Source organism: Dermacentor silvarum, unplaced genomic scaffold, assembly GCF_013339745.2.
Source record: "Dermacentor silvarum isolate Dsil-2018 unplaced genomic scaffold, BIME_Dsil_1.4 Seq566, whole genome shotgun sequence".
NCBI classification, from domain to species: domain Eukaryota; kingdom Metazoa; phylum Arthropoda; class Arachnida; order Ixodida; family Ixodidae; genus Dermacentor; species Dermacentor silvarum.
In genome coordinates, this window is record NW_023606441.1 from 1,139 (window position 1) to 15,486 (window position 14,348).

The window sequence follows — 14,348 nt, forward strand, 5'->3', positions numbered from 1 at the left end:
TTGCTGTTCAAAAGCTGCTAGAATCTCAACAACAGACTGCTTATGTTTTGAGAGAAAGTGACGGGCATTGACAATATCTCTAAGCTTTTGTATGATTCTTCACCTTTAACGAGAATGGAATAAGAATATTTACCTTTGCAAGCCCCAGAATCCAAACATTCTCAAAATTTTCAGGAGCCACATTAGATATTGGAGATATAGACAATAAAAAGTGTGCCTAAGTACAAGTGCACACTGAACACACTTGAGTGGTTGAGTGGCCAGCTGCGAATGCAAAAGCGTCCATAGCTGCTACCTCGAGGTAACTGCTAGGTTGCACGTGTGTTTCTCATATAGCCCATGCACCTGGCAAGGGGAATGATTATACGTAGTCCCATAGGAGCATTAGCCTGTGCTTTTTCTTTTTTTGAATAGGTGGTGGCTAGCTGATTCCATCTGTTTATGTATTTATCATTCGTGTGCATCTTATGTGCATGTGTTTGTATCAAGTTCTGATTGTTATACGTGCAGGGATGCAAGCATCTTTTTTATACAGGGTCAGTAAAACTTTCTGCTGGGCGAGTTGGTTCATACTTGCAAAGGAAATGGTTATGCGCAAAAACAAAACAACACGGACACAGAAGTAGACGGGGACGAGCGCAATCGTCCCCGTCTACTTCTGTGTCCGTGTTTTTTTGTTTTTGCGCATAACCATTTCCTTTGCATTTATACAGGGTGTTTCAGCGAACACTTTCAAAAATTCTTAAAGGTTGCCTTAGGCAGATAGCACAATTCTAGTTCATGAGCTGGTCTACTCGAAGAGGCATACATTACTTGCACAAGAAATTGAAATGCATAATCGAATAATTAACAGAAATTCACTAATTAAGCTTTTAACTAATTACCTGATGGCCAATATTGCAATTTGCAAATTGTAGCCGTGGAGTTCTTAAGGCGGATCCACTTGGAACGAATTCTCGGGATGACACCAGTTTCGAGATATAATTCCCGAACTTTGCGGAGAAATACATTGGCGTTCCAGTTAATTTTGTGCTTCAATGCATAAAGCGACGTTTTGTTACGAACCTAACTGGAACGCCAATGCATTTCTCCGCAAAGTTCGGGAATTATTATCTCGAAACTGGTGTCATCTTGAGAATTAATTCTAAGTGGATCCGCATTGTGAGCTCCACGGCTACAATATGTAAATTGCAATATGTGCCATCAGGTAATTAGTTAAAAACTTAATTAGTGAATTTTTGGTAATTAGTCGATTATGCATTTCAATATTTTGTGCAAGTAATGTCCGCCTCTTCGAGTAGACCAGCTCATTAACTAGAATTGAGCTATCTGCCACAGGCAACCTTAAATAAATTTTGAAAGTGTTCGCTGAAACACCCTGTATATTGCACCACAGTCATTTATTCAACATCCAATGTACTTGCTTGAATCGACATGAGGCGAAGCTTTCACGCAACGGTCAGTTAAACTATAGAAAACTAACTGCAGTGTGTACAGTTGTCCTTATTTCACCCGATGCAACACGTACTCATAGGCAATGTTTGCTAATTCCCCGCACAGGTCACATAATGTAATGTATACATAGCACGGTGAACTCACTCAAACGTCGGCTTACTAAGACTTCGAACTAACCATGAGTCTGAGTTCGTTTGAGCCTGACTGAGTAGAATTTAGGTGAATACGAGTAAGAGCAAGCTCGGTTGAGTAAACTTTTAGTGAATATTGTCATGTGGTAGTCAGGGCAAGCTCATCTGAGTGTAAATTGAATATGAGTCAAAGCAAGCTCGGCAAGTAGATTTTTGGTGAATATGACTCAGTGCAAGCTCACCTGAGTAGAATTTAGATGAATATAAGTCAGAGCACGCTCATTTGAGTAGAATTTTGGTGAATATGAGTCAAAGCAAGCTCGGCAAGTGGATGTTTGGTGAATGACTCAGTGCAAGCTCGCCTGAGTAGAATTTTGATGAATATAAAAGCAAGCTTGGCTAAGTAGATATTTGGTGATTATGACTCGGTGCAAGCTTGCCTGAGCAGAATCTTTCTGAATATTAGTCAGATCAAGCTCGACCGAGTATAATTTTGGTGAATATGAGTCAGAGCAAGCTCGGATAAGTAGAATTTTGGTGAATATGACTCTGTGCAAGCTCGACTGAGTAATGATGGGTTATGGTTATACGAGTTTATGCAGCATTACATGTTAGTGCAGACTAATCAGCAACATTGCCTCCATCTTGATGGGCAATACCTACGCCTCGTGATGAGTCTGCACACTTTATGAGCTGTGGACATGCAAGACCCACCCACACTTGAAGAGATACTATCATTCACAGAAAGGAATGCACCCGGCTGACATCAGTGCACAATTTTGATATGCTTTTGTTTAATAAGTTATCTACTGCTTATAAAAACTAGGTGTTTGCCTGCTTTTCGCATTATTGCATGTGTTTTACAGGAAGTAGAGACAGAAGCAAGAAGAGGCAAGGATGTTTATGGCGAAGTAGTTTCTTAGGGTACTGCGATATGTTACAACCAGCATAAACAAAAGTAATTCGATGCACTGAAGTAAGCGAAATGTGCATTTACCTTTTAATGTGAGGATTAATACAGATGGAGTAAGGATACAAAGTCTGCAACACACTGAAGGTTTATTGGGTTTTTTTTTTCAGAAGAAAGATGATACATCAGAAAAATGAGGAAAAAAACTGTTTAAATATTGCTTCGAAAGCAAATTGGCAATACTGTTTATTCCCAGTCAAAGCGTTAAATATGCTATTATAGAACATTCATTACGATATATAATTTGCACCTTCCCTTTGCGAGCTTGATCAGCAGTCGCGTCTCGCAGCGGAAGTGACAGAACCTTGAAATGAGAAAATTCATTGGGGAAAATGAGCATGAAAGCCCAAACCAACCGACTGCAACTAAATGGTCGCGAGTATAGCGTGACCTATTGACCATATCATTTGTTCGTAGTTGCATATTCTTTAAATTGTTCCGTCCGTAAAAGCATACCACGATATGAAATCAAAAACGTCATTCGTCGAATAACATGCATGGAGCTGCGAGGCAAACAACACCCATTCAACGTGTACGTAGCGGATCCAGATGATAGCTACAAAGGGGTGGTGCACGGATTTCCAGCACACACCGAATCAGCAGATCTCCAGCAACACCAGCGAGTAAGGACCCAAGGAGTGACCATCGAAAGGGCCCGAATGCTTGGAAGTTCAAACACCGCTCTCCTCACCTTCTCGGGTGGCACGCGCCCCAAATGCGCGTACTACATGGGAGTAGAAATGCGGTGTACGGAGTACAGGCCTACAGTCCAAATGTGCCTGGAGTGCATGCAAGAGGGACACCGCTTGGACGTGTGTCCGAACCCCAAGAACATATGCCGGGGCTGCGGACTCGAAAATCCACCACCACAAGGACACGAATGTGAAGTAAAGTGCGCCGTGTGCAGGGCGGCGGGGCACGAGACCCGTCGGTGCCCGAACAAACTGATTGCCGCCAAGCGCGGGAAGACGACTCACCAGTCTCGATCGCGGGAGCGGTCGGAACAGAGGACCAAAAAGGCACCGGGGCGCTGGTTCGAGTCGACGGAGGAGGAGGACCTCTATCGACGCCGATCGAGATCCAGATCGTCACAAGCAGGCACAGCGAAGAGCAGTACCCCTTCGAGGGACCCCTCAGGCTCCAGGGCTTCGCAGCGGTCGAATTCGCCACTGCCTAAAAAACAGCAGGTGAGCTGGGCGAGGATTGTTTCTCCCACTGCTCCAAAACAAAACACTGGCGAAAATGATAAACGCATTCAGAAATTGGAATAGGAAAACGCGCGCCTTAGATAACAGCTCTTAGAAGAAGAACGCAAACGAAAATCACTAGAGAAGCAGATGTCAGAGTTAGAGGCGCGACTAAATAACAAAATAGAACAGCTGGAAACGCCGCGTCAGACTACAGAAATAGCCGAAACGAACGCGGCGACAGACATAACCGCGGGCTCCGCGCCGTCTCCGACAACTTCAATCGCAAATAACGAGCAGACAACAACAGTGCAAATCCAAACAATGATAACGGAAAACCTAAAAATATTCATGCACGACATGATGACGTTAGTCAATCAAAAACTAATGGAATTTCAGCAGCTATGCACGAACGATTTTGAAAAACATAAGGTATTTGCGGCAGAACAACTTAAGGCAGCCACGAAGGCTGTTCCGACCAAAAAACGCGCAATTGTGATTGAGGCGGGTTCGGCAAAAGCTAAAATAAGCCACTGCATAACAGAATCTGATAGCTCGGACGCGGAAACGTCACGGGCATAAAACAAGATTGGGCAACATGGCTAATCAAACTAGGAAACCACAACGAATAACAAATTCAGAACAATTGGAGATCTGGCAATGGAACTGCCGCTCCTTCTCCAGGAAAGCGGCAGCGCTTCGACAGTTTATCAAAAACTTCGAAATCGCTCCGGACGTGATATGTCTGCAGGAGGTCGGAGCCAAGCCGGCCAAAATGCAGGGATACTACACCGTGAGCGATCCCCAAAATTCTAAGGTCGCCACGCTGGTGAGCAAGTCTATAAACGCTCAATTATTAACACTTCCACAAATTGAGGGAGATACTTATTCCATAGTTATCAGTGTGATGCCAAAGAAACGAAGTAAAGCACACACAATAATCACAAACTTGTACAGTCCTCCCAAAAGCAAAGGGGACGATCTACCACAAATTCTCTCGGCAACAAAAGATTTAACGGGCACCAGGGATAAGGCGGTGATAGTGGGGGACTTTAACGCGCCCCATATACTATGGGGATACGCGAAAACATCGCTCAAAGGGTTCCTACTCGAGCGTACCGCCACAGCCTTGTGCTTACGGGCAATCAATCAAATTGGCAAACCGACGCGCACGGGTAACAGCGTCAGCAGAGACACGGCGCCCGACCGTGCATATTCAATTAATGTCGGAGACGTACAATGGGTTTCCCTCGACGAAAACCTGGGAAGCGATCATGACATAATCAGAATAGCGCGCTCTCCACACCCAACATACGTAGAACAATAGGAACCACCAAGCTAACCGATTGGCCTCGTTATAGAAAACTCCAGAGGGCACAGGAGGATTCAGATACCGCCCCGACCAACATACGGGAATGGACTAAATTCCTTCAACAAGTGCACGGGGACACCACCAAAGCCATAGAGCGCACAGCGGAGGCGCCGGTGATAGGCTCTCACCTAGTCAGCTTATGGGAAGAGAGGCGGAAACTCGTGAAGAGGTGGAAAAGACAGCGCCTAAACAAACACCTAAGACAACGCATCGCTCTATTGGCAGAGCAAGCCCAGGGCCACGCCAACGAGCTAGCTAAAAACGAGTGGGCGACCTTCTGCGGAAACCTATCTGGGACACTGGGAACGACCAGTACGTGGCGAATACTCCGGAGTATGCTAGACCCAATGAGCACACGTACTGAGAATAACAAGAAGCTCCAAATTATAGCAGACAATTTCGAGGGTACAGATCAAGAACTAGTCGACGTCCTTCAGAACAAATACATAGGACCCTCACCCGCGGCGGCATCACCCTACACGGCGAGACCATACGCGGGAGAGGCCAACCCTATATTAGACGAAGAAATAACGTACGCGGAAGTGTACGAAGCGGCGCAAGCCGCAGTTAAAAACTCGGCACCGGGCCCAGACACAATCACAAATTCAATTATTCGAAACATGGATTCGGTGGCCCTAGCGAAATAACAAAGGTTTTCAATAGCGAGTACTGGGCCAAGGGAGATTTGCCCCAAGAATGGAAATTGGCTAAAATAATCATGATCCCCAAACCGAAAAAGAATCCCTCGATCGATACCCTCCGGCCGGTATCGCTCACGTCCTGCCTCGGTAAGCTCTATGAGAGGGTGATCCACAGCAGACTACAGCGATACCTGGAAGAGCGGAGCTGGTTCCCAGACTCCATGATAGGATTTCGCACAGGTTTATCGTGTCAAGACGCGTTCCTCCTACTAAGGGACGAGATTCTAACCAATATTCCGTACGGTGACGAGAGATATAGTCCTAGCACTAGACCTCAAAGGAGCCTTCGACAATGTCTCTCACGGCGCAATACTCGAGGAACTCGAACGCTCGGGTTGTGGTGAGCGCACCTACAATTACATAAGGGCATTTCTTTCCAACCGCGAGGCCAGCATCAGTATTGGCCAAATCACATCGCAGATATTTAAAATGCCGAGCTAAGGAACCCCTCAAGGAGCGATAATATCTCCTCTGCTCTTCAACATGGCGATGGTGGTGGTGGTAAAACTTTATTTCTCAACATGGCGATGTGTCGCCTCGCGCGCGATCTCGATCGGATACCCGACCTAGGTTACACGCTTTACGCTGACGATATCACGCTGTGGGCGAGCAGAGGTTCCCTAGGGGAAAAAGAATACACGCTCCAAACTGCGGTATTAGCGGTGGAGAAATTTTCCCGAACGAGCGGGCTGAAGTGCGTGCCCGAAAAATCCGAGGTCATCCGGATACACGCGAAAGGCTACAAATCCAGAGGGTCGATTAACATTGTGGTTGAGGGCCAAATGGTCCGAGAGGTACCAACGATGCGAGTCCTGGGTTTGTAGCTTCAGAGCGACGGGAGAGCAGCACAGACGCTCAAAACCATCAAATCCGCAACCCACAACATAGCCCAAATGATACGTCGAGTGACGTATAGAAAGGCGGGAATGCGAGAAATCGATACCCTAAGGCTCGTACAGGCCTTAGTGATTGGTCGAATCACATATGGCTTGCCCTACCAAATCCTGAACAGGGAAGAGGAGAGGCAGGCCAACACGATAATTCGAACAGCTTTCAAGGCGGCTCTGGGCCTGCCTAAATCTACCTCCACGGAGCGCATGCTAGCTTTGGGAGTACACAATACTTTCGACGAACTGAGGCAGGCCACTCTGATGCGACAGAGGGAGCGCCTCAGCTTCACAAAAACTGGTAGGGCAATATTGGCACGACTTAATATCCCAGCATACCCGATTTATCTCACCGAAGAGGCCGTACCTCTCCCTCCTTCGGTGAGATCCAAAATTACAGTAGCTCCAATTCCCAAGAATATGCATCCCGAGTACAACAAGGAAAGGCGCAAAGCACGCGCACAACATATTCAATCGATGTACTCCAATAACGCTAGGTACAATACGTACTACACGGACGCAGCTGCGTATGCAGAGGCTACCGGGCAGCGCTACCAAAGGAGGTACGCCCTGGCAGTCGTGAACGCGATCAGCCAGCAGCAAATTACCGCGTCGACCACGGCGGGCTCCCCCACCTCGGCCGAAATGTTAGCAGTGGCGATCGCGCTCGCTCACGCGGAGCGTTCGGAAAGGGACTCAGTCGTGGTCACTGACTCCCGGGAGACATGTTGCATGTTTCTTAAGGGGCACGTGACTGCGGCTAGCCTCGCGATAATCCCCAAATCGTTCAACCACCGCCATCGCCTACTCTGGTGCCCGGGACATTCGGGGGTACAGGGGAACGAACAGGCTAACGCTTTAGCTCGAGCGTCTACTAACCGAGCGATGGCGTCCTCTTCGAACCCCAACCCCTCACACTATCCCTCACAAAATCCCATCAATTTAAATGTAAAAGACATCCTTGCTCATCAGCGCGGAGTCCGCAGAAAATACCCGCCGCCTCACCCACAACTTAGCGGGGAAGAGGCCGCCGATTGGCGCAAAATACAGACCGGGGTATTCCCCCATCTAAAACTGCTAAATGCCATGTATCCCACCCGCTATAGGGCCACATGCCCTTGGTGCGGTGGCATACCTACACTAATACATGTGACCTGGGAGTGTAGTAAGCACCCTCATAGGCCCACTAATAATATCTCAATGGAGCAGTGGGAGGCACAGCTCGTCCGTTCCGACTTGGCAGGACAAAAGTCCTTAATTAGCCAGGTCAGGCAGGCGGCAGAGACCAGTGGGGCCCTGGACTGAGGGGCTCCGACCACCGCTATACTTGAAATATTTTCCAGCCAAATAAAGTTTCTATATATATATATATATACCGCGATAAAAATGTGGCGTTTTCGTATATCGCGAGTTGTCTCCAGAACCAGAAAATTGGGACGACATCCGAAGGCCATGCCTTCCCGTGAGGGACGCCTCGTAGTATTTACCAACTCGCAGCGCGTGTGAATAACGGAAAATCACGCAAAAGTACGTACTATCAGCACTCGAAGCCAACCTAAAAAACAGCGTCGCGAGATTAGCAACGTATCCTATTAACAAACGCATAGAAATCACAGAACCGAATCTGACCTACGAGTTTTTATCTGCACTGTTCGCGTGTCGGTGCTGATGTTACGTACCGATTGCGTAATCCAAGGCTCCACTCAATTTGTTGCACTGTTCGAGGCTTGTTGAGCCAATATTTATAGACAAAAAAGTATCTATAAACGTTGCGTTGAGTGACCGCCGCCATTGTCCAAAACAGACCGCGAAATAGCTCTCGGCGCAATTTCGACGGAAAATCGCAGCGATTGCTGCGACGATACGACGCTGTGACCAACCGGTTGGTCGCAGCCGCAAATCGCAGAATCGGCCCTGCGACTGCGATTTTCGTCGCATGCGACGGAAATCGCACTTCTGGCACGAAAAACGCACTGGAAAATCGCACTATGTGAAACGGCCTTCACTCGATGACTGCGGAAACTGGCTGTCAAAACGATGTAGTGAGTAAGCGCAGCATTAGCAGCGAGCGAAAACACAGCGCAGGGAGGAAGGACTCTGCCCCCATCGCAGGTGGCTTTCGAGATACAGCCGCCCGAGCGACAGCGCGCGGCGTAGTACGCGGCCTCCTGCGGAGCCTTGCTCCACGGCGGGTACGCGTGGTCGCTCGGGCGGCGCGGAGTAACGCGCTCACCATCCCTCTGGAGCGTTGCACGCGACTGGGAGAGAGCGCGCTTCCTTCCCGCTTCGTTCGCTTGCGGGCGGGAAACAGCCGCGATCGCTGGCTCACCCTCGCACGCTTTCACTCGCGCATAGAGCATACGGCGCGCGGCGACGATTTCATCGCCCGTGGACTTTATACAGAACCGCACGGCGACGGCGATGACGATGGTGACGCCGACGACAGAAATGAGTCTGAAGTGTCCATATAATTGCTATCGCAATACAATTTTTGAAGAAATCTGCCACAGGTGTAACCTCACAACAAAGCGATCGAAGAAGAGAGACCATGCGGCCAAGCACACTGATTGCTGTCTTCTCCAAACGCTTTGCAGGCAGAGAACAGTTCCGATTTCCTATGTCACATTTACGTAACGCTAGTGCATTGTTCTCAAAGCCTCAGTTCGCCGCACGAAACCACGGATGTTGTACCTGGTGTTTTTAACGCCGTACACTATTGCAATCAACACAATCTTACGAATACTTACACAATTTAAAAACGTTACACCATCTTCACGTAGGGGAACCCTGAGTAGTATGCGAATCAGTCATGGGGTCGACCACGGCGCTGACACTGGCGTTGACACTGGCGCTGTCCGTGGCACTCATCGCGGCGTTGCGTAGGTAAGATTTCCGACGCTGCTCGACGAGTAATGGCTGATCTCGTCGAAAACCTCTGAGCCGCCCCCAGAGGCACCGGCAACAGTCACCAACGCCACGCGCGTTCGGTGCGAACGCGGATGAAACGCGCACGGCGTCTACAACAGTTCTGCGCGCTGTGGCGCCCCCCAGCGGAGTATTCAGCGCCTACCGTCGCGCTTCTAACCTAAGCTGCTTCGCATTATCGCGCGCGGAACCGCAGGTGTTGCCATTCGTTGCGCAATCCGTAGAGGAGAGGAGCGTCGGAGAGGAGATGAGACAAGAGAGGAGGGGGAGGAGGATGCGCATGCGCAGTGCGGGTGTGGACGCACGGCGGATGGATGGATGGAGGGAGTGACATAGCCATGAGCATAAGCTGCTTCGCATCTAAAAAGATGCATAGATTACTTCAATATAAGGCATTCTCTCAATGTGTTAAGCTGAAATCCTGATCTATTTACTTATAGCGAAAATTTAAAAAAGTTTCTTTGAATGCTTTAACAAGTGTCTCTATAACCAACACCCCATTGCGGGGATGTTTTGGAGAACATGGCGACATTGTCACAGTCGGCACCACTGGTGATGAGAATCGCCGTATATTGCACAACTCGCGCAGCTGCCCCTGTTGCCAACGCTCATGACATCTCTCTAGCAACACTCTAGTGTATAGGTGGACGAGAGTGAGACTGCTATCCGCACGTGATACGACATCTAACGACATGCATTGCTCGTAAGGCGAGACTGGCTATAGCAGCAGCTCAACACAAAATATTGAAGCATGAGGCCAGGAATACTTCAATATCAGTAAATCCACCTGGCAAGCTTCGGGATTTATTTATTGAATAAATCAACAGGCTTAAACCGACAAGGCTTGAACTGACAAGGTTATCATGGTTTTGGCACAAAATGAACACACATGGAACACACGGGACCAGCGCTGGTCACGTGCGCATGCGTTGAGCCTCCATATTTTGTAACAGTCTGCACTATTTCGATCCAGCAATCACATCTAAAGGGACTCAGAAGCTCTAATTATGGAGAGTGAATTACCATATCAATGTGGAAAAAATGGCTAAGATGTGGTTTCACAAACGCGATGCGGCCGATTATTCATTCTATTATTCTTTCTCTGCAGCTGCTCCTGCTGCTGCTTCTACCACTACGGTACTCTGTTTCAGTAGTTCCGTGCAGCAGAGCCAAGGCTACATCACCATTGAGCGCAGATTCCTTCGAAGCGAGATGTAGTGCCAGTGTTCGGAACCCATTGCTTGTCTTATTGGCCTTAACAAAGTGGTCTAGTCAGAACATGTTTACTTGAAGGCTTCTCTGCATGTTAGAGCTGCGATATTTTAGGTGATTTTGCTTCGTTTTAGAGCGAAAGCTCTACTACACCATGTCTCGCAAGGTCAATCATAGCGTCGCAGTGACGTTGAGCCGCGGGAGCGCGAGCCGCCAAACGCCAGCAATGAGCCACCGAACGGATGTGTGGCAGGAATGCACACTGCGATTCAGCACGCGAAGCGCGAACACTGTGTCCGTAACTTATAAAATATTAATAAAGGCAAATAATTTCACTTGGATGCGATGAGTCGCCAAATACCACAAACGTAGCGTTGCACCACGTCGAGAGAGATTGGTATGGGGAACAGTCTTCGGAGATGCTCCCGCTCCTTCCGCGCTGCAGCGCTCGCCGCTAGCAGATGACAGGGCTCGGAAGGACACATTTAAGATGTGCTCGTGCTCCTGATTGGTCGAAGAGGCCTGTACCTTCCTCAGTGCTGCACGGAACAACTGAACAGTATAATACTAACCAGTACTGATAAGGGGACCACTACTACTTCTACTACTACTACTACTACTACTACTACTACTACTACTACTACTACTACTACTACTACTACTACTACTACTACTGCTACGACTATATACTAACGGACCTGTCATGGACACAAAAAAAAAGGATTTCGTGACTGCGCACCAACAACGCTGGGTGGCATAAGGGTGGCAACAAAAAGCAGGGGTTGTTGCGGACCGCTAAATAATATTCATAGAGTAAAAAGAACGACACGAATATAATTCACAATGCGACGAATCCGCGAACTAGGCGAATACGCGAAAACAACAACAACAACCTCGACCTATTTTCCCCATATGTTTATGTTTATGAAAAGCAACAAACAAACAAACTAGGACAAAAAAACAATCGGAAACTTCTGAATAATTATAGCGTATACTCTTTAAACTACACTTTTGGTTTAGGGAATAACAATATGATTTTACTTAACGGGTTGCAATTCAACTGAAGTAAACGGGCTTACGCTTTCAGTAGATGCAGGACGGAGATGCCGGTGGGCCCGGTGCTGTGATGTTCAGTGTAGCCCACACTGCTTCCACGTCCAGCGTAAAATGATGTGCCCTTGGTCCAGCCTTTGAAAGGTGTCCTTGGTGTTCAGTCTGCTGGGCCAGTCTCAGGTACTGGAATGCCGCTTGAGAGGATCAGAGCTGAACGCAACCGTTGTTCGATTGAAGAAGACGTGGTACGCTAGCACCTGCGGCTCGTGCAGAATGCGAGCGCACGCCCTTCCGCTCTGACGGCTGTTCACTGGTGCTGTGAAAGATGACGATAATGATTATGGTCACGGAAGGTGCGACTTTGAGCACAGCATCATCATCATCTTCAGCGGTGGCTTTTGCTCTTCATAGGAACTGGTGGACATCTCCACATATATGAAGAGGGAAATGCTCGGACTCTTTAGACTTCTTGGATGGCTGATTACTGCATGGGCCTACCTTCTCCACGTTTACCCGGACTTGAATAGCGCGTTGGATAACTTACTCCTCGCTCGCTTTTATATTTTATTACCGCAAGTCATGCTCGCTCAAGTAAACTGTATAATGAGTCACTCATTACGTCGAAGCCGCTAGTCTTACTGGTATCGTTTATCGAGAGCAAGAAAGTCGTTGCCCTGTTCAGGAGAAGTATATGTCGGATCGGGGTGAACCAAGCCGGAACATGGGTACGTTATGCATATCTCCTGAATTCGCTATTAGAAAGATCGCATCGAAAGGAAGCTTTGAAGGTGTCGATAGCGTGCTTTAGAACAAGATGTCTAAAGGCTGTTTCGCATGTTGCAGATCGCAGTCGTCACAGGCCTTCGCATTACGATGTTCGAGGAGTTTGTTTCACGTGCATGCGATACCCAGGGCTGCTTACCGTCATCGCAAGTGCCACATCATGTATATCTTTTTAAATAGTGCGCGAAGCTCATTATTTTCTGGACATTTTTTGAATGAAATAAACATGTAGAGGGAAATACAATACTCAGAGCTGGATATGTTAGACAAACGCCTGACATGTGGTACTCCAGATGAGTAGGGCGAAAAATGAAGCAAGGATTACCAGAACATCATCATCATCATCAGCCTATTTAACGTCCACTGAAGGACGAAGACCTCTTCCTGCGGTATCCAATTACTCCTGTCTTGTGCTAGTTGATTCCAATTTCCACCTGCCAATTTCGTAGTTTCTTCACCCCACCCCAACATTTCATCAGCCATTTTGTAACTCTAATGGTCCACTAGTTATTCACCCTACGCACTACATGGCCTGCCCAACTTCATTTTTTTAATGTCAATTAGAATATCAGCTATCCCCGTTTGCTCTCATCCAGACCGCTCTCTTCCTGTCTCTTAACGTTACGCCTAACATTTTCGTTCCATCGCTCGTTGTGCGGTCCTCAGCTTGTTCTCAAGCTTGTTTGTTAACCTCCAAGTTTCCGCCCCCATATGTTAGCACCGGCAGAATGGAATCATTGTGCACGTATCGTTTCACCGATAGTGGTAAACTCAGAAGATAGGAAAAAAAAGCCCGTCACAGGTTCCACGAGTTCCACAAGACAGCTCCACTCACAGTCCGTCCCAGGTAACCCTTCTGCAACCACTGGTTCCCGATCACTTTCATGGTGGCGCACATGAAGACGTTGAGGACTGGATTGACCCCTACGAACGTGTTGCCAAGGTCAATGGGTGGACTGTTCAACAAAAGCTCTCCCACGTCAATTTCTCCCTTGACGGTAGTGCTCGCACGTGGTTTGAGAACCGAGAAGCCAACATCGCCACATGGAATGATTTCCAACATCCGCTCACTGAAACATTTGCGAGTGTTGATCGATGGGACCGTGCCCAGCAACTAATTGAGTTGCGCTTCCAGAAACCCAATGAAACCATGGCAATGTTTGCCGAGGACATGGCCCGCCTGTGTCGTAGAGCTGACCCTCACATGCCTGAGGAAAGAAAACAAGTTGCGCTATCTTATGCGTGGCGTAAAAGAAGAACTATTCGCCGGACTTGTGCGCAATCCACCGAGTCCCGTGGCTGATTTTATAAACGAAGCCACTGGTATTGAACGCGCACTTCATCTAAGAGGCAGGCAGTACGATCGCTTGCCCACCAGCACTCCTGTCAACTCCGCCGCAATGACCGTTACCAGTCAGAACTCCCTCCGTGATCTAATTCGGGAGATTCTTCGCGAAGAACTTCAGAAGCTCTGGACACCGGCAGTGGGCCCACCCATGGGATCAGTCGCTGAAATCTTCCGTGATGAAGTTAGGCCAGCGTTTTCGGCAAGCGATCCTGTTCACGAGCAGCACCCCCTAAGTTACGCCGACGTTGTCCGACGTCAACCAGCTATGACGCCCATGCGGTCGCACCATCAGCCACCGAGGGCCACACCATGGTCATCACCAAC